Raw genomic sequence first — 25,418 nt, 5'->3', positions numbered from 1 at the left:
TTTGTTTCCTGAGATTAAGAATTCCTCATATCAGTGAGGTCATATGATACATGTCTTTCTCTGTTTGACTTATTTCGCTCAGCATAATACCCTCCAGTTCCATCCACGTCGTTGCAAATGGCAAGATCTCATTCCTTTTTATGGCTGCATAATATTCCATTGTATATATATACCACCTCTTCTTTATCCATTCATCTGTTGATGGACATCTTGGCTCTTCCCACAGTTTGGCTATTGTGGACATTGCTGCTATAAACATCGGGGTGCACGTACCCCTTCGGATCCCTACTTTTGTATCTTTGGGGTAAATACCCAGGAGTGCAATTGCTGGATCATATGGTAGCTCTATTTTCAACTTTTTGAGGAACCTCCATACTGTTTTCCAGAGTGGCTGCACCAGCTTGCATTCCCACCAATAGTGTAGGAGGGTTCCCCTTTCTCCGCATCCCCGCCAACATCTGTCATTTCCTGACTTGTTAATTTTAGCCATTCTGACTGGTGTGAGGTGGTATCTCATTGAGGTTTTGATTTGGATTTCCCTAATGCAAGCAATGTTGAGCACTTTTTCATGTGTCTGTTGGCCATTTGGATGTCTTCTTTGGAAAAATGTCTGTTCATGTTTTCTGCCCATTTCTTGATTGGATTCTTTGTTCTTTGGGTGTTGAGTTTGATAAGTTCTTTATAGATTTTGGATACTAGCCCTTTATCTGATATGTCATTTGCAAATATCTTCTCCCATTCTGTCGGTTGTCTTTTGGTTTTGTTGACTGTTTCTTTTGCTGTGCAAAAGCTTTTTACCTTGATGAAGTCCCAATAGTTCATTTTTGCCCTTGCTTCCCTTGCCTTTGGTGATGTTTCTAGGAAGAAGTTGCTGCGGCTGAGGTCGAAGAGGTTGCTGCCTGTGTTCTCCTTTAGGATTTTGATGGACTCTTGTCTCACATTGAGGTCTTTCAACCATTTTGAGTCTATTTTTGTGTGTGGTGTAAGGAAATGGTCCAGTTTCATTCTTCTGCATGTGGCCATCCAGTTTTCCCAACACCATTTGTTGAAGAGACTGTCTTTTTTCCATTGGACATTCTTTCCTGCTTTGTCAAAGATTAGTTGACCATAGAGTAGAGGGTCCATTTTTGGGCTCTCTATTCTGTTCCATTGATCTATGTGCCTGTTTTTCTGCCAGTACCATACTGTCTTGATGATGACAGCTTTGTAATAGAGCTGGAAGTCCGGAATTGTGATGCTGCCAGCTTTGCTTTTCTTTTTCAACATTCCTCTGGCTATTCGGGGTCTTTTCTGGTTCCATACAAATTTTAGGATTATTTGTTCCATTTTTTTGAAAAAAGTGGATGGTATTTTGATGGGGATTGCATTGAATGTGTAGATTGCTCTAGGTAGCATTGACATCTTCACAATATTTGTTTTTCCAATCCATGAGCATGGAATGTTTTTCCATTTCTTTGTGTCTTCCTCAATTTCTTTCATGAGTATTCTATAGTTTTCTGAGTACAGATCCTTTGCCTCTTTGGTTAGATTTATTCCTAGGTATCTTATGGTTTTGGGTGCAATTGTAAATGTGATCGACTCCTTAATTTCTCTTTCTTCTGTCATGTTGTTGGTGTATAGGAATGCCACTGACTTCTGTGCATTGATTTTATATCCTGCCACTTTACTGAATTCCTGTATGAGTTCTAGCAGTTTTGGGGTGGAGTCTTTGGGGTTTTCCACATAAAGTATCATATCATCTGCAAAGAGTGAGAGTTTGACTTCTTCTTTGCCGATTTGGATGCCTTTGATTTCTTTTTGTTGTCTGATTGCAGTGGCTAGGACTTCTAATACTATGTTGAATAGCAGTGGTGATAGTGGACATCCTTGCCACATTCCTGACCTTAGGGGGAAAGCTCTCAGTTTTTCCCCATTGAGAATGATATTCGCTGTAGGTTTTTCATAGATGGCTTTTATGATATTGAGGTATGTACCCTCTATGCCTATACTCTGAAGAGTTTTGATCAAGAAAGGATGCTGTACTTTGTCAAATGCTTTTTCTGCATCTATTGAGAGGATCATATGATTCTTGTTCTTTCTTTTGTTGATGTATTGTATCATGTTGATTGATTTGCGGATGTTGAACCAACCTTGCAGCCCAGGGATAAATCCCACTTGGTTGTGGTGAATAATCCTTTTAATGTACTGTTGGATCCTATTGGCGAGGATTTTGGTGAGAATTTTTGTATCCATGTTCATCAGGGATATTGGTCTGTAATTCTCCTTTTTGATGGGGTCTTTGTCTGGTTTTGGGATCAAGGTAATGGTGGCCTCATAAAATGAGTTTGGAAGTCTTCCTTCCATTTCTATTTTTTGGAACAGTTTCAGAAGAATAGGTATTAATTCTTCTTTAAATGTTTGGTAGAATTCCCCTGGGAAGCCATCTGGCCCTGGGCTTTTGTGTTTTGGGAGATTTTTGTTGACTGCTTCAATTTCCTTAGTGGTTATAGGTCTGTTCAGGTTTTCTATTTCTTTCTGTTTCAGTTTTGGTAGTTGATACATCTCTAGGAATGCATCCATTTCTTCCAGGTTATCTAATTTGCTCGCATAGAGTTGCTCATAATATGTTCTTATAATTGTTTGTATTTCTTTGGTGTTGGTTGTGATCTCTCCTCATTCATTCATGATTTTATTTATTTGGGTCCTTTCTCTTTTCTTTTTGATAAGTCTGGCCAGGGGTTTATCAATCTTGTTAATTCTTTCAAAGAACCAGCTCCTAGTTTCGTTGATCTGTTCTACTGTTCTTTTGGTTTCTATTTCATTGATTTCTGCTCTGATCTTTACTATTTCTCTTCTCCTGCTGGGTTTAGGCTTTATTTGCTGTTCTTTCTCCAGCTCCTTTAGGTGTAGGGTTAGGTTGTGTATTTGAGACCTTTCTTGTTTCTTGAGAAAGGCTTGTATTGCTATATACTTTCCTCTTAGGACTGCCTTTGCTGCATCCCAAAGATTTTGAATAGTTGTGTTTTCATTTTCATTGGTTTCCATGAATTTTTTTAATTCTTCTTTAATTTCCTGGTTGACCCATTCATTCTTTAGTAGGATGCTCTTTAGCCTCCATGTATTTGAGTTCTTTCCAACTTTCGTCTTGTGATTGAGTTCTAGTTTCAAAGCATTGTGGTCTGAAAATATGCAGGGAATGATCCCAATCTTTTGGTACTGGTTGAGACCTGATTTGTGACCCAGGATGTGATCTATTCTGGAGAATGTTCCATGGACACTAGAGAAGAATGTGTATTCCATTGCTTTGGGATGGAATGTTCTGAATATGTCTGTGAAGTCCATTTGGTCCAGTGTGTCATTTAAAGCCTTTATTTCCTTGTTGATCTTTTGCTTAGACGATCTGTCCATTTCAATGAGGAGGGTGTTAAAGTCCCCCACTATTATTGTATTGTTGTCAATGTGTTTCTTTGCTTTTGTTATTAATTGCCTTATATAATTGGCTGCTCCCATGTTAGGGGCATAGATATTTACAATTGTTAGATCTTCTTGATGGATAGACACTTTAAGTAGGATATAGTGTCCTTCCTCATCTCTTATTACAGTCTTTGGTTTAAAATCTAATTTGTCTGATATAAGGATTGCCACACCAGCTTTCTTTTGGTGTCCATTAGGATGGTAAATGGTTTTCCACCCCCTTACTTTCAATCTGGGGGTGTCTTTGGGTCTAAAATGAGTCTCTTGCAGACAGCATATCAATGGGTCTTGTTTTTTAATCCAATCTGATAGCCTGTGTCTTTTGATTGGGGCATTTAGCCCATTTACATTCAGGGTAACTATTGAAAGATAGGAATTTAGTGCCATTGTATTGCCTGTAAGGTGACTGTTACTGTATATTGTCTGTGTTCCTTTCTGGTCTATGTTGCTTTTAGGGTCTCTCTTTGCTTAAAGGACCCCTTTCAAGATTTCTTGTAGGGCTGGTTTCATGTTTGCAAATTCCTTTAGTTTTTGTTTGTCCTGGAAGCTTTTTATCTCTCCTTCTATTTTCAATGACAGCCTAGCTGGATATAGTATTTTTGGCTGCATATTTTTCTCATTTAGTGCTCTGAATATATCCTGCCAGTCCTTTCTGGCCTGCCAGGTCTCTGTGGATAGGTCTGTTGCCAATCTGTTTCTACCATTGTAGGTTACATATCTCTTCTCCCGAGCTGTTTTCAGGATTTTCTCTTTATCTCTGAGACTCATAAGTTTTACTATTAGATGTCGGGGTGTTGACCTCTTTTTATTGATTTTGAGAGGGGTTCTCTGTGCTTCCTGGATTTTGATGCCTGTTTCCTTCCCCAAATTAGGGAAGTTCTCTGCTATAATTTGCTCCATTATAACTTCTGCCCCTCTCTCTCTTTCTTCTTCTTCTTCTGGGATCCCAATTATTCTAATGTTGTTTCGTCTTATGGTATCGCTTATCTCTCGAATTCTGCCCTCGTGATCCAGTAGTTGTTTATCTCTCTTTTTCTCAGCTTCTTTATTTTCCGTCATTTGGTCTTCTATATCACTGATTCTCTCTTCTGCCTCATTTATCCTAGCAGGTAGCACCCCCATATTTGATTGCACCTCATTAATAGCCTTTTTGATTTCTACTTGGTTAGATTTTAGTTCTTTTACTTCTCCAGAAAGCGTTTCTCTAATAACTTCCATATTTTTTTCAAGCCCAGCTAGTATCTTTAAAGTGATGATTCTGAACTCTAGATCCGACATCGTACTAATGTCCATATTGAGTAGGTCCCTGGCAGTCAGTACTACCTCTTGTTCTTTTTGTTGAGGTGATTTTTTCCATCTTGTCATTTTGCCCAGAGGAGAATAGATTAATGAGAGAACAAAATGCTAACAGGGTAACAACGTTCCCAGAAAATATACTCTAAACAAATCAGAAAAGACCTGAAGCAGTGGGAAAAGAAAGGGAAAGAGAGAAAAAAGAAAAAGAAAAAAAAAAGAAAAAGATAAAGATAAAAACAAACAAAAAACAGAATATGATCAAATATGATCAGGCTGGTATATAGATCAGTGCCACACACTAGATTTTGGGTGTATTTTGGTCTGTTAGAAGAAAGTGCCTCCCAAAATTTTAAAGAAAGAAAAACTTATATATGTACAAAAATAAGGGTTAATATGAGGAAGGGATGGAATATGACTGTAAAGATGGAAATTATAAAAAATTTTATGAAAGGAATTGATAAGAAGTTGTTTGGAAAAAAAAAGAAGAGGATTTAAAAAAGAAAAAAGAAAAAGGAGTGAATGTGATCAGGCAGGGGAGTAGAAAAAAACCATACACTAGAGATTTAGGGTATATTTTGATCTGTTAGAAGAAACTATCTCAAAGTTTTAAAGAGAGAACAAGTTATATATATGCCAAAAATACGGGTAACTACTAGGAAGGGATAGAATATGACTCTAAATATGAAAAATAAAAATGTTTTTTAAAAAAGGGATTGATAAGATGTTGGTTGAAAAAGGGAAAAAGAAAAATTCAAAAAAAAAAAAAGACAGTTAAAAAAAAAATTAACTTTGAAAGACTAAGAATCATGGTAAAAAAGCCATGGATTCTATGTGCATTATTCCCCTAGCACAGGAGTTCTGCCGTTCTCATTGATCGGTAAACTTGGTCTTGGCTGGCGGTTCTCGCTGATCTTCTCGGGGAGGGGCCTGTTGCTGTGGTTCCCAAATGTCTTTGCCGGAGGCGGAATTGCCCTGCCCTTGCCTGGTCTGCGCTAAGTAATCTGCTTGGGTTTGCTCTCCGGATCTTTTGTTCCCTGCAAGCTTTCCGTACAGCTTTGGAGGCAGAGAGTGAAAATGGCGGTCTCCCAATCTCCACCTCGTAGGAGCCGAGGACTCGGGGCCCCGCTCCTCAGTGAGCCCCCAGAGAAAAGCCATCAGTCACTCCCATCTCCCTGGTCTCCGGCCGCACTCCGTGCTCACCCAGCCTGTGACCACGTGTTTCTATCTCTGGCACCCGACCCCGTGTGGAGTCTCCAAACCCAGCAGATCCTTGCAGTGTGCTCCCGCGCCGCTCCCCCCGGGGGAGGAAGGTGAGTCTCCCTGGATCTGCCACTTGTTGGGTCCCTGCTGGAGGAGCAGTGGCCCGACTGTGCCGTGGATCACGGTTTATGACAACCCCGAACTGAGAGCCCACGCCTCGGCTCCATCTCTGCAGCCGGCTTCCCCGCTGCCATACCTGGGAGCTCTGCCGCACTCAGGCACCCCCCGTCTTTCTGTGTCCCCGAGGGTCCTGAGACCACACTGTCCCACGAGGGTTCCACCCCCCACTTAGCCACCGGAGTGACGTCCCTCAGCGGAGCCGACTTCCAAAAGTTCTGATTTTGTGCTCCACGGCTCTATCACTTGCCAGAAGCGGCCAACGGAGGCCCCTCCCCCGCCGTCTATCCCCCCGAATATCACCTCAGATTCACTTCTCCGCACGTCCTACCTTCCAGAAGGTGGTCGCTTTTCTGTTCAGAGAATTGTTGCTATTCTTTTCTTCGATCTCCTGTTGAGTTTGTAGGTGTTCAGAATGGTTTGATCCCTATCCAGCTGAATTCTTGAGACCAGAGGAAATCCAGGTCTCCTACTCCTCCGCCATCTTGCTCCGCCCCTCCTAAAGGGAATTCTTTAAGTGGAAAGAAAAGGCCATAACTAGAAGAAAGTTCAAAAGGAAAAAAATTTACAGGTGAAAGCAAACATAGTAAAGGTAGTAGATTAATTACATATAAGCCAGTATGGAAGTTAAAAAACAAAAGTAGCAAAATCAATTATATCTACAAAAATTAGTCAAGGAATACACAAAATTTAAAAAAAAAATGTAATATATGTTTTCAAATACATAAAACTTGGAGGGGGAGTAAAAATTTAGTACTTTTAGAATGTGTTTGAACTTAAGCAACCATCAGCTTAATATAGAGTACTATATACATAGGATGTTATTTATGAACCCAACAGTAACCACAAATAAAAAAAATCTGTAATAGATCCACAAAAATAAACAGAAATCTGAGGTTAATATTAAAGAAAGCTGAGCCACAAAGAAAGAGAGCAAAAGAAAAACAAAGAAACAGAGAACTACAAAAAAATTTATTTTATTTTATTTTATTTTATTATGTTATGTTAGTCACCATACAGTACATCATTAGTTTTTGATGTAGTGTTCCATGATTCATTGTGGCAATAAGTAGATACCTATCAATAATTACTTTGAATGTAAATGGACTAAATGCTCCAATCAAAAGACATAGGATGTTGAATGGATTAAAAAAAAGGAGGGGGTGGAATGTATCTCTGTGCTGCCTACAAGAGACTCAATGTTAGACCTAAAGACACCTACAGACTGAAAATGAAAGGATGGAAAAAGATATTCCATGCAAATGGAAGCAAAAAGAAAAAAAAATCCAGTGTAGTAGTACTTACATCAGACAAAATAGACTTTAAAATGAAGACTACAGCAAGAGACAAAAGACATTACACTATGATAAAGAAATCAATTCAACAAGTAGATATAACAGTTGTAAATATCTATGCACCCAAATGGAGAAATCATCCAGACAGAAAATCAACAAGGAAACAATGGCTTTAAATGACACATTAGACCAGAGAGATTTAACAGATATTTACAAAATTTTCCATCCCAAAACAGCAAAATACATATTCTTTTCAAATGCACATAGAGCATTTTCCAGAATAGATCACATTGGGCCACAAAACAAGTCTCAATAAATTTAGGAAAATTAAAATCATATCAAGCATCTTTTCTGACAATGGTATAAAACTAGGTATCAATTACAAGAAAAATACTGGAAAATGCAAACACATGGAAGCCAAACAGCATGCTACTAAACATTCAATGGATCAATGAAGAAATCAAAGAAATTTAAAAATAGAGAAAAATGAAAATGATAATGCAATGGTCCAAAACCTTTGGAATGCCACAAAGCAGTTCTAAGAGGAAACAAGAAAAATCTCAGGGGCACCTGGGTGGCTCAGTCATTAAGCATCTGCCTTTGGCTCAGGTCATGATCCCAGGGTCCTGAGATCGAGCCTCACATCAGGCTGTCTGCTCAGAGGGAAGCCTGCTTCTCCCTCTCCCACTCCCCCTACTTGTGTTTCCTCTATCACTGTGTCTCTCTCTGTCAAATAAATAAATAAATAAATCTTTAAAAAAAAAGAAAAGAAAAAGAAAAATTTCAAATAAACATACAGGAACTAGAAAAAGAAATACAGTCAAGCTCAAAGTTAGTAGAAGAACAGAAACAATAAAGACCAGATGGAAATAAAAGAAATAGAAACTAAAAAAAAAAAAAAAAAAAATAGAATCAATGAAACCAAGAGCTGGTTCTTTGAAAAGATAAACAAAATTGATAAACCTTTAGCCAGACTCATCAAGAAAAAAAGACAGAGAACTCAAATAAAATCAGAAATGAACAAGGAGAAATAACAACACCACAGAATACAAAGAATCATAAGAAAATGCCATAAAAAAAATACTGTAAAAATTATGCCTACAAATTGGACAACCTAGAAGAAATGTATAAATTCCTAGAAACATATAATCTTCCAAGACTGAATCAAGAAGAAGTAGTAATTGGAATAGAACAATTACTAATAATGAAATTGAATCAAAAAAAAAGAAAGAAAGAAATTGAATCAGTAATAAAAAAAACTCCCAACAAACAAAAGTTCAGGACCAGATGGTTTCACAGGTGAATTCTACCAAATATTTAAAGAAGAGTTTATACCTATTTTTCTCAAACTGTTACAAAAAATAGAAGAGGAAGGAATGTTTCCAAACTCATTCAGTAAGGCCAGAATTACCCTGATACCAAAAACAAAGACACAACAAGCCAGTATCTCTGATGAACACAGATGCAAAAATCCTCAACAAAATATTAACAAACTAAATTCAACAATACATTGAAAGGATCATTCACCATGATCAAATTGGATTTATTCCATAGATGCAAGGGGAGTTCAGTATTCACAAATCAATCAATGTGATACATTATATTAATAAGAGAAAGAATAAAAACCATATGATCATTTCTAGATGCAGAAAATGTATTTGACAAAGTATAGCATCTATTCATGATAAAAACTCTCAACAAAGTAGGTTTAGAGGGAACATACTTCAACATAATAAAGGCCATATATGAAAAACTTGCAGCTAAGATCATACTCAATGGTGAAAAACTGAAAGCTTTTCCTCTAAGACCAGGAACAAGACAAGGATGTCTGCTCTTACCACTTTTATTCCACATAGTACTGAAAGTCCTAGCTGCAGCAATCAGACAAGAAAAAGAAATAAAAGGCATTCAAATTGGTAAGGAAGAAGTAAAACTGTCACTATCTGCAGAAAACATGATACTATGTTTAGGAAACCCTAAAGATTCCACCAAAACACTATTAGAACTCAAATTTAATAAAGTTGCAGGATACAATATCAATGTGCAGAAAACTGTTACATTTCTATACACTAATAACAAAATAGCAGAAAGAGAAAATAACAATCCCATTTACAGTTGTAGCAAAAAGAATAAAATGCATAGGAATAAATTTAACCAAGGAAGTGAAAGACCTAAACTCTGAAAACTATAAGACATTGATAAAAGAAATTGAAGGCTACTCAAACACATGGAAAGATATACCATGCTCATGGATTAGAAGAATTAATGTTAAAATGTCCATTCTACCCAAAGCAATCTATGGATTTAGTTCAATCCCTATCAAAAGACCAGTAGCATTTTTCACAGAACTAGAACAAATAATCCTAAAATTTGTATAGAACAACCAAAGACTTCAAATAGCAAAAACAATCTTGAGAAGAAGAACAAAGCTGGAGTTAGATATCACAATTCCAGATTTCAAGATATACTACAAAGCTATAGTAATCAAAACAATATGGTACTGGCACAAACATGGACACAGATCAATAGAACAGGCTAGAGAGTCCAGAAATAAACCCACACAAAGATGGCTAATCTATATACAACAAAGTTGACAAGGATATACAATGGGGAAAAGACATTCTTTTCAATAAATGATAGGATAATTGGACAGCTGTATGCAAAAGAATGAAACTGGACCACTTTCTTTCACCATACACAAAAATAAACTCAAAATGGATTAAAGACATAAATTTGAGACCTATGACCATAAAACTACTAAAGGAAAACATAGGTAGTAATCTCTTGGAAATCAACCTTAGCAACATGGATGCTCTTCAGGCCAGGGAAACAAATGCAAAAATAAACTGTTGGGACCTCACCAAACTAAAAAGCTTTTGCATGGTGAGGGAAACCATCAACAAAGCAGAAAGGCAACTACAGAATGGGAGAAGATATTTGAAAATTATATATACAGTCAGGGGTTAATATACAAAATATATAAAGAACTCAGCAGGTGATGGGTATTAAGGAGGGCATGTGTTGTGATGAGCACTGGGTGTTATATGCAACTAATGAATTGTTAAACACTACATCAAAAACTAATGATGTACTATATGTTAGCTAACTGAACATAATAATAATAATAATAATAATAATAATAAAGAACTCATACACCTCAACAGCAAAAAAAAAAAAAAAAAAAAAAATCCAATTTAAAAATGGGCAGACTTGAGTAGACATTTTTCCAAAGATGACATATAGGAGGCTAACAGACACATGGAAAGATGCTCAACAACACTATTTTATCAGGGAAATGTAAATCAAAACCACAATGAGGTATGACTTTTCACACCAGTTAGAATGACTAGTATCAAAAAGACAAGAAATAACAAGTGTTGGTAAGAATGTGGAGAAAAAGAAACCATTATTGGTGGGAATATAAGTTGGTACAGCCACTGTAGAAAACAGTATAGGGTTCCTCAAAAATTAAAAATAGAAATAACATATGATCCAGTAATTCCACTGGGTACTGAATATTTACCCAAAGAAAATGAAAACACTAATCTGAAAAGCTATATGCACTCCTATGTTTATTACAGCATTATTTACAATAGCCAAGATATGGAAACAACCCGTGTCCATTAATAGATGAATGGATAAAGAATATGTTGTATAGAAATAGACAATGGAATATTACTCAGCCATAAAAAATAATGAGCTCTTATTTGCAACAACATGGATGGGCCTAGAGTGGATTATGATAAACGAGGTAAGTCAGACAGAAAAAGACAAATGACATATGATTTACTTATATGTGAAATCTAAAAAATGAAACAAATGAACAAACAAAAAAAAGATGCTTAAGTACATATAACAAACTGCTTATTGCCAGAGGGGAGGTGGGTTGGGGGGAATGGGTGAAATAGATAAAGGAGACTAAGAGGCACAAACTTCAAGTTATAAAATAAATAATTCAAGGGGATGAAAAGTACAGCAGGAAGATATAGTCTGTTATATTGTAATAACATATGGTGACAGGTGGCAACTACATTTGTCGTGATGAATAGTATATTTTAATAATAAATTCTTTTTAAATCCTATATATCATGTGCCCTCCTTAACATGTTATCTGATGAGCACTGTGTTATACACAATTGATAAATTATTGACACCACATCTGAAACTAATGGTGTACTATAAGTTAGGCTAATTGATTTTAAATAAAATAATAATATAAATAAACAAATAAATAAATAAATAAAGCCTATATAATTAAGAAACATGGGAACATTGTAAATTGTAAGAGAATACTTTATACAAATATAGTATAAAATTTTTATACAAATATTTTTAATATGAAAATGGTAGATGTTTTATGTAATAGTTTATGATAAAATATAAATGATCAAGACAACTTAATAGGAACAAAATGTCTTAATAGGTCCATATCTGTGGACATTGTTTTTCAGATTTCAAGGAAGGTCTAGAATCCAACATTGTATAAGTCTATCTTTCAAGTGTCAAGGAACAGATATTTCCCATGTTCTCTAAAGCATTTTAGAGTATTAAAAAATAGGGAATGCCATTTTAAAACATTTAATGAAACAAATACATTCTTATTATCAAAATTTGGTTAAATATAAGAGACAAAGCTGTAAAAAGAAAGCTACACAGTTTTGGTTGTAAATACTGGATCGGCTGAGGAGGGAATCCTAACCAACTGAATGCTAACAGAACATTATCAAATACCATTTCAGGTCATTGGAAAAAGGATGATTTCTTTTTTTTTTTTTAAGGTTTATTTGTTTATTTGAGTGGGGGAAGGGGCAGAGTGAGAGGGAGAGAATCTTAAGCAGACTCCCCACCGAGTAGGGAGCCCAATGCAAGCCTCAATACCACGACCCTGATATCATGACCTGAGCCAAAATCAATAGTTGGATTCTTAACTAACTGAGCCACCCAGGTGCCCCAAGGGTAATTTTCTAGTAAATATGTTGAGACTCAGGTTCATACTGAAACAAAATAAATTAGATCCCAGCATATAGCAAGTTGAGCACTCCAAATGGACAAAATTTAAGTGTAAGAAATGAAACTATAGAAGAACTAGAAGAAAATTTAGAAACACATTCACAGAAATTTGGAGTGGAGAGAAATTTATAAGTATATTAGCAAAGAAGGGTCATAAATTTCTATTCTTTTCATTTCTCACTACCTGCCTATTTCAACATAATCTTGTTCAGCTCCCACTGCTTCATTGAACCTGTGTCCTTAGAACCATAAGTCAGCTCCTCATTGCTATCCTCAAAGGCCCTTGTTTCAGCCCTCCTTGTCTTTGTATTCTCTGTGGCTTTTGACACGTTTCCCCCTGAAGTAATCCCATCAACCTCTGGGATGAAGCAGCATTACCTTTACCCTTTGTACTCACTGTCTCTTTGGTGACCGCTCTTGTCAATCCTTTCCCCACAAACACAAGTTTTTATAAGGTTGCAACCTTTGCCCCTTTTCTCAACTAATACTTTCTCTTCTGGGAAACTTATCAACTCTTAGTAATACCTGAATTATCTATCATTTCTCGAAGGATGACTCCCATATTTTTGGCTATCTTTGACTCTTAAGATGCCACCCATGTCTCCAAAGGCCCAACTGATACATCACATGAACATCCCACCATTGCTTCAAACTCAAGAGACTTAAAATAAAATCCCCCATCTGCCCTAAACATGGGCTCACTCACATGACTTTCAGTTCATAGGTCTCTCAAACCCCCAGACCTGATATCTGAAACCTGCTCTTCAAAACTTTAGGTCTAGCTCTAATCTTCATTTAGATTAGTTAGCTTGGCTTTTTGAGTATTCTTAGTCTTGATTTCCCTATGTGTAGAATGGGGTTAAGGTGAAGCTAAAATGAGAAGGTGAGGTCATGGATGTTACTGTGATCTGTAAATTTAGACTGCTATGCGCATATTATGTACAATTATTTTCTCACTCAGCCTAGAACATGGCATTTAATAGACACTCTAAATATTTGCTGACTTAGTGAAATAGTGAATGAACAAAGGGTTGAATTAATGCAACCTGTACTTCTTTTGAATGCCTATAGCATTTACCGTATGCTATATCATCCTTTTGACTCAGATTATGTATTACCCAGTCTTTTGTTAGGTACATATTCACTATATGTGTCCTGACTTCTTGAGCAGACATTCAGATTCTTGGGAGTAGTTGCCTTCCTTATCCTTCCTTGTTGTTACTCCCAGGGCCCAACAAAGTCCTTATACATAGCAGTTATGCACTAGTAGTATTTGACTTTACCTCTCATTTATAAGTCTTATGTATATATCAGCTAAATTTTTCCATTAAAGGGAATCAATGCATGTTATTTTGTAAGCCTGTATTCTTCGGGATTTATTTATTTATTTATTCATATTTTAAATCACGACTCAACCTTGTGGTTCGGAAACTAACACCAAACAGTGATTTTAATGGCATGGTGAAATAGGGTTTAGTCAGGCCTCTTCACTTTTCAGATTTGCTTCAATTCAGTCATAAAATTCCTTCCCTGTTGAATTTCAATGGCCAAGGGCATCTTCACTTTGATATGTGTAATTTAATCAAGCTGCCCTGGCTATGTGAAACTAATCTAGGTGTGGAATTGCAACTACAGATTGTACCAGAAGTTGGAGCATTTTTCTTTCTTTCTTTATTCACGATGGCATTTCCACACTCAAACGAACAACAACCTTGCTGTCTTTTCTCCCCCTTTCTTAGGAAAACTTGTTCCCAGAGGGAAAAACAAAGCAACAAAACAGTCCCCACACACTGGCCAGCAGGGCAATTATGACCGAAGGGGAAATATGTATGTGTCAAACTGCACAGCCTTTGGGTTATCTCGTCTCTGTGAAGAATATTTTACAGTTGGATTTGAGTGGGTGAAATTGCTGTATCACCCACAAAAGTATTTTTATTACCAACTTCCCAGCAGACTTTTACTCATGCCTCTGTCTGTATTACTCTGAATATTGGCACATTAAATGTACTAAGGTTTAATGAAATAGAAATGAATGAATGATGGACACTTCTCTGTCACGTTTGAGCCCAACAGGCTTTACATCTCATAAGTTATAGGTGACTGCCACAGGCTAGACTCATCAAATACAGATGAGACACATTGAATACAGATGTCATAGGCCAAAGGCTCAGTATATTTATTAGTCTGAATGACTCTTTAATTTCCCTTTCTGGAATAAACTCCTCCAGGGATGTGGCTTAGACAATATTCAGTCCCTCATAACTTATTTTTAAAATCATCCAATATAGAATTTTCAATAGAGAATTCTCAAGGGTTTCACTATGAAAAGCATATTTTTAAAAAAAGCATGTTATAAACCTGTACTACTTTTCTAGGGCTGCTGTAGCAAAGTACCACAAACTGACTGGTTTAGACAACAGAAGTTTGTTTTCTCAGACTTCTAGAGGCCAGAAGTCCAAAATTAAGTTGTCAGCAGGGCCATGCTCCTTTTGAAGGCTCTAGGGAAGATGGGTTCCAGGCCTCTCCCCTAGCTTCTGGTAGTTCCCTGGCTTTGTGGCAGCATAACTGTGATGTTTACAATCCCTGTGTGGGTATATCTCTGTGTCCAAATGTCCCCTTTTTATAAGGACACTAATGACCTCATCTTAATTTGATCACCTGCAAAGACTCTATTTCCAAATCAGGTCACATACACAGATCCTGGTAATTAGGACTTCAACACCTTTTTCAGGGACACAATTCAACCCATAACAGCCTCATGCAGTCACTGCCATAGATGCCCTTCTTTGAGGCAGAGGAACAAAAGTCAGCTTGAGCACCACAGGGATCCAGGCAATCTTGGGACTTAAAGCCTCAGAAATGGCAATGACTTCCACTCTCCTGAATCATAATTCATAGTTTTAGGTTATATCACATTTGGGTTTTTTTCTAAAAAGTAAGCAAAACTGTCTAAAAATGGAGAAATGTTGATCTACAAATAACCATACAAACTAGCTTTTTCCACTTGTATTACCATGAGAAGAAAGATTTAGGCATTACCAGCTACACCTGAACGTATTGGATATTTTAGAAAATAAAATAAGCAGAAAAGATGCAACTCTACCTGACATTATTTCTTAGGGGAAGGAGACAAAGCCCTTCAAGTTAACAGGATGCACACCAAAGTAATAAAGAACAACATTTTGAAAAATGGACTTTTGATGTTTTTACAAGCCTAACGCTTAACATTGTGCAAACTTTCTCCTTTGAGATATTCAGGTAGAACAATTTATTTTCTTTTTCATTTGGATGTTCTCTAGAACACTGTATTCAACTCTAACCACATATTGTGATTCAAGTGGTTTCTCAAGCTAAGTACATTTATGATAACAAACACAATTAACGTTTTGTTCTTCCCATGTGCCATGCTTTGTCGTAAATTGTTCGCATGTATTAACTCACTTAATCCTTACTGCAACCCCTGGATAAAGCATCATTGTTAATCACCATTTTATAGAAGAGGCACAGAGCTAACTTGCCTAGGGCCACATTACTACTAAAAAGTGGAACTGAAATGTGAACCCAGAAAGTCTGGTTCTAGAGGGTTGGGATATTAACTTCCAAATATCTAATTTTTAAATGTTCCAGTAAGCCAAACTACAAAGCTAAAGTTCTTCTTTTAACTATCCTTTTGAAGTTTTCTTAGATATTACGGCCACCTAGATGAAATTGTTTACTAAAACCAACATTATAATTTTTCATTCACCACAAGTATAAGCTTTCTAGTTGTTTATCTTCACTGATTTTTTAGTTTTGTTTTTGGCTTTATGGTACTCTTACCTGGGTAGACCTCACTAAAGGAAGGCTGTTTTGGGGAATAAGGTTGGTAGGCTGGTTACTCATATAATCCTCTGTGTGTGTGTGTGTATGTATATGTATATGTACATATATATATGTATGTGTATATATATATATATTCGGTCAGAGAAGCAGAAACACATACACACAGATGCACACAGATTTATTACAAAGAATTCACTTGTGTGATTGGGGTGGTTGGCTGAGTAAGTTCAAAATCCGTAGGACTGGCCATCAGGAAAGGCAGATCACAGGGGATGGAACTTACAGGCTCAAGTTGAAGCAGCTGTCCACAGGCAGAATTCTTTTTCTCAGGGAATCTTTAGCCCTACTACAAGGCCTTTCAGGCAGATTGTCCGGGATAATCTCTCTGAGTTAAAGTCAACTGATCATAGACATTAATTACATCTGCAAACTCCCTTCATAGCAACACCTAGATTAGTGTTTAGTTAAATAGCTGAGGACTATAGCCTAAAGTTGACATGTCAACACACACATTTTTACATATTTATGTACACATATACAATATATATTTGTATGTACATGTTTATAGAGAAAGAGAGAGAGAAGTTACTTTTTCCATTTAGAATTAGGTTCTTGGATTGTATAATTAATAATACAAAAAGACAGCTTTGGGCATTGTCAAGTGGAACCACTTCTTAATGAGAAAAGGGCTTTTTTTTTTTTTTGAAAGTTTCCAAAGAGGAACTTTTTTTTTTTTTAAAGATTTTATTTATTTATTTGACAGAGAGAGACATAGCGAGAGAGGGAACACAAGCAGGAGGAGTAGGAGAGGGAGAAGCAGGCTTCCCCGCGGAGCAGGGAGCCCGATGTGGGGCTCGATCCCAGGGCCCTGGGATCACGACCTGAGCCGAAGGCAGACGCTTAACGACTGAGCCACCCAGGCGCCCCTCCAAAGAGGAACTTTTATCCAAAGCTTTGTTTTCAAATAAAAGTATTCCGATGAAGAAGACTTAGTTGTAAATTCTTCTAGGAGAATTTTAAAAATTGCTAAGTTTCTCATATAATTTTACTTACAAAGTCTTTCCAGGAAAATATCCTATGATGCAAACAAATTTAAGTATTACCAGTTTATGGAATAGTCTGGACTTGGTGGGGCTCTGACAGAAAACAACTTTTCTTCCACGTGGCTTTCCAAACCATCTCTTTTGGACCTCCCATTTACACCCATGGGTGATATCTCAGGCAGATCTCATAGCTTTTCCAGTCACTTGCAATCCCATTCTCTGATATTAAGAAAACCACTCCAACCTCTTGACCTCTCACCAAGTAGCTGCCTCCAGCAACTTCTGGATGGGAAAAGGGAAAGAGAGAAGAAGTCTGAGGTGACTGGTGCTATTGTTTCAGCAGATGTCCAGATGCTAGCTCTTCCTGTCATGAGATCCTTCAGAGACCTCTGCCGCTGTACTCTTCCAGGTCACAGGCTTCACTTTCAGTCTGGCTTAGTTGACTCTCCCTCATTTATGCTCTAAATAGTGTGAACTCCTATAGCTGGGGTTGCTGCCCCTCCTCTGGCAGTGCTCTAGGAAAGTGTCCTTTCAGGATGGCTCTAGTCCAGCCAACTTTCATGAGATCTACCTAGCTCATGGGAACATTCAGCATCTAGGGTAACATACCGTCTCCAAGGTAGCCTTTCATCCTTGCTTTGCCATTAGGGAAAGCTACAGCCAGCCCCTGGATGGTAGGCGACTGCAGACAAGTGACACACACCAGGCACTCCAAATTCTAGGACATAAGATTAGGTCCTCCCAAAACTTTCCAAGAGCATTCTCTTCCCACTTTCTCTTAAGCCCAGGAAGGGGCTTGCCTAGATGTGATTTAATCCAGGTGGTGAGCCGTTGGCTCCTTTCTTATAATCTCCGTACATGGTGCTTTTCCTAAAGCATCAATTGTTTGGCTTGAGTGGGGGTGATAAGCACAGACCTTCCTACTAAGCCTATAGCATTCTTCCAAGAAATCCACCCCTAGTCCATCACTTCCATCTCACCCCTTTTCTGGAGGTGAATGATAGGTCACAGAACCACTCTCACCATCTCTTAGCAAGGCTGAGTGCATAGTCTAGCATCACTCTTTAGAATGCATGGATGTTTGACACCGTTGACTTTTGCTTGGAGCCTTAAGCAGGACTGTGGTCTATGGGATATTCCCACTTAACATCCTTCTATAATTTAAGGAAACAATTATATTTTGAATAATAAAAAGTATTTCTTTACCACTTAGTCTTTGATGTATCAGTGCATGTTGCATCTACAAGCATAGTTCTGAAGTGGAAACTCTTTTCATGATATTATGAAGAGAAACTTTTGTCTGTTCTTTAGGAATAAAGTGGAATAAAATATGTTCATGCTTTGGGAATTTGTTGTGTCATTTCTGGGCTTGTTACAGACTGAATGTTTGTGTCCTCTAAAATTCCTATGTTGAAGCCCTGACCCACAGTGTGGCTGTAATTGGAAATGGAGTCTCTAAAGAAGCAAGTTTAAATGAAGTCATAAGTGTGGGGCCCTGATCTGATAAGATTATTGGCCTTATAAGACCAGAGAGCTTGCTTATTCTCTCCCAACCTGTGTGTACACAAGAGGTCATGTGAGTGTGCAGTGAGATGGTGACCACTTACAAGCCATGAAAAGAAGGTTCAGAATGAAACCTACCTGGCTAGCACCTTGATCTTAGATTTCCTAGCTTGCAGAACTGTGAGAAATAAATTTCTGTTATTTAAACCACCCAGTTTATGGCATTTTGGTATGGCAGTCTTAGAAGACCTTAGAGGGCAATTCACAGCTCCACTTGCCCATTGATATTTTCTCTTAATAATTGTGTTTCCTGGATCACTAGATTAAGAGGTCTCCATCATCGTACTAGATCTAATCCTAAATGTTGATCCTATAAATACAGTCTTGATGACACATTGCCTCTAAGAAAAAAAATATATACATGTTACAGGAAGAGGATCAAATAGCAAAGAGTCATTTCAGCAAGTAACTCACTTACCAGTTAATCCAAATTGCTAGCAGTATATGAGAAAGCAGACTTAATTTGGGAGCAGAGAAATTGAAGTACTGGGAAGGATAGAGTTAGGGCCTCTATTAGACACTGTGCATAATATCTGTGTGAACTGAAAAAGGCAACCATTCTGTGAGTTTTTAAAAAGTTAATTTATTATTACACAACCAAACCCATGGCACATAGTCTAGAGAAATAGGAATGTAGGCAGCTGCCTCCACTGGCATCATTATGTGACTGCAGCCAAGGAGGGTGATGAGTGGTTGTCTCCTGTTGTTATTTCTCTTCGTCAAAATTAGTCCCACTTATGGTTCATCATACTGGATGATGATTCTAAAAGATTCTGTCAAAAGAGAATCTCCTCTACTACTCACTGAAAATACTATTCATCCCTTCTAGTTACTCAATGCCAAATCAACTCTGGTTCAAGACCAAAGCTAATATTAGAAGAAAAAAAATTTCAAGTGTTTGTTTATTTTAAAAGAACAAAATCTACCCTAGGGAATAGTGGAAAGTGTAATCCTTCTCTCCACAGGGGTGTGGTAGTAGGTGTTATATGAGGCCAGGCCTGAGAGAAAAGACAAGGAAAGGTTTTTTTCCCATTTTCAGACTAACCATCTGTGACTTAGAAATAAAAGTAAAAAAATAAAAGTCTTTAGGAATCTTTGGCTTTCCTTTTGCCAATATCTTTGAGAGTTCACTTTCTGTTCAAAATGTAAAAGGGCCATAATTATTTCCATGTCTGACTAATATGCGCTTGTTTGTGAAGGGCTATAATTCTGTAACCCATGTGGATCATGGTCTTGGTGTGTATTGAAAGTAAAAAATGAGAGCTGTTTTCATCCTGGCTCCTCTGCTGACTGAGTCACCATGTCCTTGGGCAAGTTATTTCCTCTCTGTGTACTCACTTTTAAAAACAGAGAGATAATAGTGTTCCTGACCTCCTTACCTCACTGAGATGTTGTCAGCATTAACAAGCAGTAGACCCATATTTTTAGAATAGGAATGAAATTGCTTAAATTTTAAAATATTTTCCCTCCCATAAATTTATTTTGTACATTTTAAAATTCCTAAATGGGTCACAGTGCGGATTTTGTGAGGCAAAAGGCCTCACAAAGGCAGAGTTATGGTTGACTTGGTGGGACAAATCATTGGAATCTTTTTAGCTTCCTTATGAAAAGGACAAAGACCAATGATATTTATTTATTTTGGAGACTTTTTTCAGAAAGTAACTTACCAAATAAATTTTAAAAATCATAGAATGAGCTAAAACACATTGTAATAAAAATAACACTAAACTAAGAGTTGGGGGGAGGATCTAGATTCTAGATCTTGATTACTAACCTACTTAAGTCGACTTAACTTCCCTAACCTTGGTGATTAGTGTGAGAAATGAGAGCAGATGATAAGTTATTAGGTCTAGAATACTAAATTGAACAAGATTCAAATGAAATAATATATGTTTCCCTAAAATGATAAAACACTGGGCAAACACTTTAGGTTTTATTGCTACTGCTGAGCCAACCAACCACTCTCTGGTCACCACAGCATCACCTCATCTCCTTCAAGGACAGTGGTTACACCAATTTTCTTGGACATGAAAACAGTGCCAACATGTTCTACATAATTAGAGTTCCCACCCAGCCATTTTTCACTTTGACAGGGAAAAAAAAAAAAAAAAGGAAGGGAAGGGCTGTGTTCCATGGTTAGGCCAACCTTTGATTCAGATGTGAAATGAAAGCTTTGAAGCAGAGGTGATGGGTCTGTGCTGGCTAGGGAAATGAACTGTCTCCTTCCAAGGAGCCTTAAGTTTCCCCTACTTCAGGGTGTGTCGGCAGAGACACAAACAGACAGTCAATTTTCCATACAATAAGGTTTGGAGTGTTGCCAGTCTAGTCAAGGGCTGAGGGAAAGGTTTGTGGAAGAAGGCTTTCAACATTTTCAAACATTGGATGGCAAGAAAGCATTTTTTCTGGATGACATCTAAGGTCTCTTCCAACTCTGAAGCTCAATTAGTCTCTGAATCAGCAAATTATTAAATTAAGGAAGAACGCGGAGTCTCCTTGACCCCTTTGTCCCCTGTTTGAGATCCAAGCATTCTGAATCATCTCAGAAAATAACCTATATTTTCAGATTACCAGAGTTTGTCAGCCTTCCTTAGCCACTCCAGGCCATCCTTACAATTCTTTGTTCTTTATGTGCATTCCTCTCAGTTGTACAGTTAGTGATCTCTTTTCTTGTGCCATTGTCTGTTATTTCATGAGGACCTATCTTTATAACCAGATAGTAAAGTCTGTGGGTAGAGGAATCATGCTTCTGGCTTTTCATGTCACTTTGTAACCTTAATTTCCCAAGACTCCCACTTGGTGGAGTCAGCCATTCCAGGGTAGGCCTTTGTGTGTTTTTGCCTTTCTTTTATTGGTCCCTGAACATCACTCCCCATGACTGACAGTCACACATTTCCTTTGGTGCTTTGCTCTACACTTCCCCTCCTTCTATGTTTTATGTTTCCAGACACATGAGTGACATCCACAACCCATGTACAGAAATGCCCTCTGGGAAGTGAGCCCTGAGATGCTGGCCATGGTGGGCCTACATGCTACAGAAAGACTAAAAATGTACTCAGTGTGGAAAAAATTGCAACAATCACCCCATGGTGAGAAATAAATATTGGTGATAGATATAGAAAGCAGGGAAAAAGAGAAACTATTTCTCAAAACTGAGTATCAAGTGACAACTGTGCATTATTTTAACTATGAAGTGATTCCAAGAGCAAACACAGAACAGAGAACTTTTAGAAATTGGGGTTTTACTCCCCTGTTTTTGCCCTACCACTTTCTACATTTGCTTCATGCTCTTCAGAGTAGATTACCCAGGTCAAAGAACATTCAGTAGGGGATAGGAGAGTGAGAGAAAAGGAGAAGCAGAAAAGAAGGGAAGACCAGTCACTCTGAGCTGTTCAAAACACTATGTATATCTTCCTTTCCACTGGCACTAGAAAAATGGCTGCTAAAATACTGTAAAAAGCTAATAATTTTAGCCCTTTGGATGGAATACAGTGGACTAATAGTTCAGCTTTACGTAGCAGTTACTGAGACAAGGATGAAAGTACCCAGGGCTAAGGACTAATTTAGCCTGAGGATGTGATAGACTGATGACCCCAAATGTTCACAATTTATTATCCATGCCTTTTGCAATATGCCTTTGCATATTTTCCCTTTATTAGGTGAGATCTATCTTTTCACCTCTTGAATCTGGGCTGACTTTGTGACTTGCTTTGGCCAATAAAATGGCATAGAAGTGATGGTATGCTAGTTCTAAGCATAGGCCATGAGAAACCTTGAATGTTTCACCTTTTCTTCTTGGAATTGGCCTACCAGCAGAAAGATAAGACTGGGTTGGCCTACTGGATGAGAATAAACACATAGCCCAGTCTTCCACCACATCACCCAAACTATCAGCTGGCCACATGAGTGAGATCCTGCTAAAACATTCTATTCCTAACCAACCCAACAATACACGGAAGATGCATTAGTGAACTTAGCAGAAGTAAGCAGTGATCAGTTAAGCAGGGCCCAGAGCTACCTAGCTAGCCCATAGACTCATGAGCAATAATAAATGCAGTAAAAGAGAATACAGAGTCTTTCAATCAATAGTTTGGCCAGGCATTTTGCCTCCAGGAAGAGGCACATACATAAATCTGAAGATAGCCAGGAGCCTAAGAAAGTAACTTTCAGAGTTCATTCTTTTACCAGGGCTATTGGGAATCCGGAGTGCGTTGTTCCAAAAGCAGATTCAAAGCCTCAGAGAGCATGTTTAATAATAATAATCTTAAAAGCTAACAAATGCTTATTTCAAGCCACCATCTTCTCTGATTTCTACAAACATGAGATGCTATTACCCTGTTTTAGGAGCAGATGCTGAGGGTAAGAGAAGGTAGGTAGGTACCAGGAGCTAAGAAGGAAACCATGGTTGTCTGATGCCAAAGCTTAGTGTATGAACACTGCACAATAGTGTCACACTGGGGAGGTGGCAGTATTGTCACAGCTTGGTCCTTGGCAACCAGGGGCCAAGGTGTGAGGCAACTGTCCTATCCACAGTGGAAATGGGGTTTGGGGTAACTAGGCTTATTCAAAGCAAAAGGAGACAAGGGGGCAGCTGGAAAGAAGGCAGCTGTGTAACACCTGTCAGATGTTATTGCAGCAATAAACAAGTCCAGCAAAATCCTGCTTCTCTCCAGAGAATATTTGTCTCCATGGTGAAATAATGCAAAACTGGGCAAGAGGCAGTCAGAACCCAGGAGGAGGGGGACTCAGGGTCACAGAGGCTTAGCAGATTGCTCTTTACTCTCTGCCTCTGACTCATCAATCCCAGAGGAGTAGCACTTGCTTGCTTCAGCTTTCCTAGTCATCTCAACAGGCAACAGGAGAGGGGGGCAGCACTGGCAAAAATCTTATTCCATTGCAAAGCTCTTAGATTTGATTGGGGATTTCTCAGTCCCCCCTGTAAGCATGGCAAAATGTATTTACCCATTTTCTATATGTTTCACCTACCCAGTCCTCGAGTGCTCTGAAATATCCTTTTTTTAAGAATCAAGTTATGAATTTATCCCTTTGTATAGAATTAATAGCTAATTTTACTATTAACAACAACTATGAGATATGTATTCCCATTTTACAGATGAATAAATTGAATTTTGGAGAGGGGGTAAGCAACTTGCCAAAAATCATAAAGCTGAGTCCCAGTCAAACCTAGATTGGCAACTGTCAGAACTCATGCTTTCAACTCTTGTCTATTGTCTACTATGACTAATATGCCAATAGAACTTTTTTTTTTAGTATGCCAATAAATATTCTGGATGTCAGAGTCAAGGGTAAGACTCATTTTGAATTCTTGTCTATCTTCTCTTTAACAACTTGGGCATGGCACTGAAGATAGAATTCTAGAGTTGTCAGCACTCTGACAGTTAAGTCCTGTGCATCTTAAGAATTATTTCCCTTCCAACATCATCACACTTCCAGATTCCTTATAGCAAATTTCAATTCTGCTGAAATGCAACAGCAAAACTGTTAGACTTTTTTTCTGGTGTTTACAGTTTATTTTTCAAAATTAACACTCAGGACACAGATTCCCATTTATGAATCAACCCCACCAGTGTTTATCTGAGCTATACTGGAAATTTGGGATATGTCTTCACCCAACCAACCTGGTGTTGGTTGGGACACAGGAACAAGATAGGGTGCGCTCAGCCAAAGGATGCAGCCGTGGGGGGAGAGGCTGGTCAAGAGACTGAGCATGTTCTGAGGATTATTTTCTTACACTCAATTCTGTTATGGTGAGTTTCTATGTGTAGGATGCCTGGATGGCAGGTGGAGGAATATGGATGCCAGATCTCCATAAAACTCATCATTTTCTTATCATTTCCTTTTTCCTATGCCTTTGCACTTTCAGACAGAGAGTATGTTTGAAGTTCAAGTTTCTGTCCATCACGAGTCTCACTGCATATGACCACAGCATAGTGGACTAGGAGGGCATCCAAGTCCTCTATTTCAATCTTCTCCAAAGCATGGAGTTTACCTACTTCGCTCTTTTAGGGGATATATAACTTCTGTTCAAATATTTTCAGTGACAGACAATTCATTAACTCACAGGACAGTCCAATTAATTATTTGAATCATTCAGTTTACCAGTGTGACAGATATTTAGGTCTCCTCTATATGTCAGGCATTGCCCAGAGATGATAAAACATCCTATGCTCAGGAAACTGATAGTCCAACATTAGAACCATAATCAGCCTCCCTTTAGCATCTAACTAACCCTTGTTTTTTTGGTTCTCTCTTTTCAGGTGTCACAGGGTAAGTTCAGCTTTAGACACCCGTCCCTGCAAAGTAATGATCATATGCCCCTGGAAGAAACTCAATGTGAAGTTACTATCAGTCAAATACATCTTCTTGACAGTGAGTTGTAAAGCCTTTTCTTTTTGACAAGAGAGAATAGGAGAGTAGTTTCTGACCAAGAAAAAATAGGAAGGAAGATCTACTAGTGCTGAAAATGTTTATCTATCGCTAGACTTCACTGATTTAGCGTCAGTGTTGACTGTGCTAAAGAATGTGAAAAGAATAAGATTTG

General features: G+C 37.9%; 1 long non-coding RNA gene across 1 annotated transcript in view; it reads left to right on the top strand.

Annotated features, from left to right (window-relative positions):
* The window catches only part of LOC116635444, an 88,116-nt gene extending 62,921 nt beyond the window's left edge, over positions 1–25,195 (top strand). The window contains exon 3 of the long non-coding RNA XR_004300166.1: positions 25,135–25,195. This is a non-coding gene — a long non-coding RNA (uncharacterized LOC116635444). The remainder of the gene's footprint in view (positions 1–25,134) is intronic.
* The last annotated feature ends 223 nt before the right edge of the window (positions 25,196–25,418 follow it).

Source organism: Phoca vitulina, unplaced genomic scaffold (genome assembly GCF_004348235.1).
Source record: "Phoca vitulina isolate PV1807 unplaced genomic scaffold, GSC_HSeal_1.0 scaffold11, whole genome shotgun sequence".
Taxonomy (NCBI): domain Eukaryota; kingdom Metazoa; phylum Chordata; class Mammalia; order Carnivora; family Phocidae; genus Phoca; species Phoca vitulina.
The sequence above is the reverse complement of the archived record's forward strand: the minus strand, read 5'-3'. Positions and strand labels throughout refer to the sequence as shown.